Raw genomic sequence first — 1,900 nt, forward strand, 5'->3', positions numbered from 1 at the left:
TGTTCACTTCTACCTCTTCGGTCACAGGGACATCTTCTCTCTACAGTACTGATGCAGCAACAGCAATGTCACCTAGAAAAACAGAAAGTCTTGAATCATATAAAACAAAACTGCCATCACTTACGAGTGAACCATCGGTTTCTCACATCTCTGAAGAATCACTCACAAGCTCAATAACAATGTCTCCAAGTTCGACTGCTGTTATATCATCCCTTGAACCAGGCTTTAAGGATTATGTTATCAGCAGTGAACCTACAATGGTGCAATTCCTTCCTTCATTTGACGAAACAACCATGAGCCCTGAAACAGCATCATTGGGCCTTCACACTACCAGTGAAAGATCTGGAGACAGCAGTGATGATTTCACTGGAGAGTCGTTACTTTTGACAACCACTTTGTCCTCAGTGTCTAGCACCGAGACTCCATTATTGACCACATCAAATGAGACTGCAATAAGTGTTACTTCAAAGCCGACTGATATTACAGCTTCATCCGTCTACAGTACTGAGAAACCAACCTCACTGTCAGCTGAAACACAAGAGTCTGTAACAACAGGTCAAACAGAAGGGATAAGTTCTATTTTTCCAACAACAGATGAAGAGAGCTCAGGTGATCAAACCCAAGAAATGTTCACTCAGACCTCTTCTCTCACAGCTAAATTGTCTCTCTACAGCACTGAGGCATCAACAGCAAAATCTCCTTTTACAGCATCTGCTGTTTCAGACACTGACCCTAAAGTTATTATTAATGAAACTACAATGGTGGAGTCCATTCCTTCATCCAGTGAATCAAGCATCGAACCTGATACATCATCACTCCTCCTTACCACAGATTCAAAGAGTTCTGAAGCAAACACTGGGGATTTCACTGAAGAGTCAATCATTACAACAACTTCTGTCTCTTCATTGACTCCAGAATCACCATCAGTAACAGCAAGTGATGAACCTGAAACAAATGATACTTTGAAAACAACTGTCTATGCAGCTTCATCATTATACAGTACTGAACAACCAACATCAGTATCACGTGAAACACAAAACACTCTAACCACAAGTCAGACTGAGAAAGCATCAGTTACGCCAGAATCAAGCTCTACTTTCCCTACAACAGATGAAGAGAGGTCAAGTGGACAGACTACTGAGATGTCCAGCAAAGATTCTAAAGGTCCTACAGCTTCATCGTTGTTTAGCACTGAGAAGCCAACAGCATTTCCATTTGGGGAACAAGAAAGTGCTCTCACAGACCAAACAGATAAGTTGTCAATCTCTCCTGTAACTGATGAGCCGGTGCAAAGTTCAGTTTTCACCCCAGCAGATGACGAGGGCTCAGGTGACAAAACCCCTCACATGTTCACTTCTACCTCTTCTGTCACAGGGACATCTTCTCTCTACAGTACTGATGCACCAACAGCAATGTCACCTAGAATAACAGAAAGTCTTGAATCATATAAAACAACACGTCCATCACTTACGAGTGAAGCATCGGTTTCTTCACTCTCTGACGAGACACTCACAAGCTCAATGACAATGTCTCCAAGTTTGGCTGCTGTTATATCATCCATTGATCCAGGCATAAAGGATGATGTTATCAGCAGTGAGCAAACAACGGTGGGAACCATTCCTTTATTCAGTGGATCAACCATGAGCCTTGAAACAGCATCTTTAGGCCTTCACACTACCAGTAAAATACCTGGAGACAGAAGTGTTGATTTTACTGGAGAGTCGTTACTTTTGGCAACAACTCTGTCCTCAGTGTCTAGCACTGAGACTCCATTATTGACCGTATCACATGAGATTGCAATAAGTGTTACTTCAAAGCCAGCTGATATGACAACTTCATCATTCTACAGTACTGAGAAACCAATCTCAGTGTCAGCTGAAACACAAGAGTCTGTAACAAG

The 1,900-nt window shown here is 42.2% G+C and overlaps 1 protein-coding gene across 1 annotated transcript in view; it reads left to right on the top strand.

Annotated features, from left to right (window-relative positions):
• The window catches only part of LOC117945016 (neurocan core protein-like), a 42,749-nt gene that overhangs the window by 17,549 nt on the left and 23,300 nt on the right, over positions 1-1,900 (top strand). The window lies entirely within an intron of this gene.

Source organism: Etheostoma cragini, chromosome 5 (assembly GCF_013103735.1).
Source record: "Etheostoma cragini isolate CJK2018 chromosome 5, CSU_Ecrag_1.0, whole genome shotgun sequence".
Lineage (NCBI taxonomy): Eukaryota > Metazoa > Chordata > Actinopteri > Perciformes > Percidae > Etheostoma > Etheostoma cragini.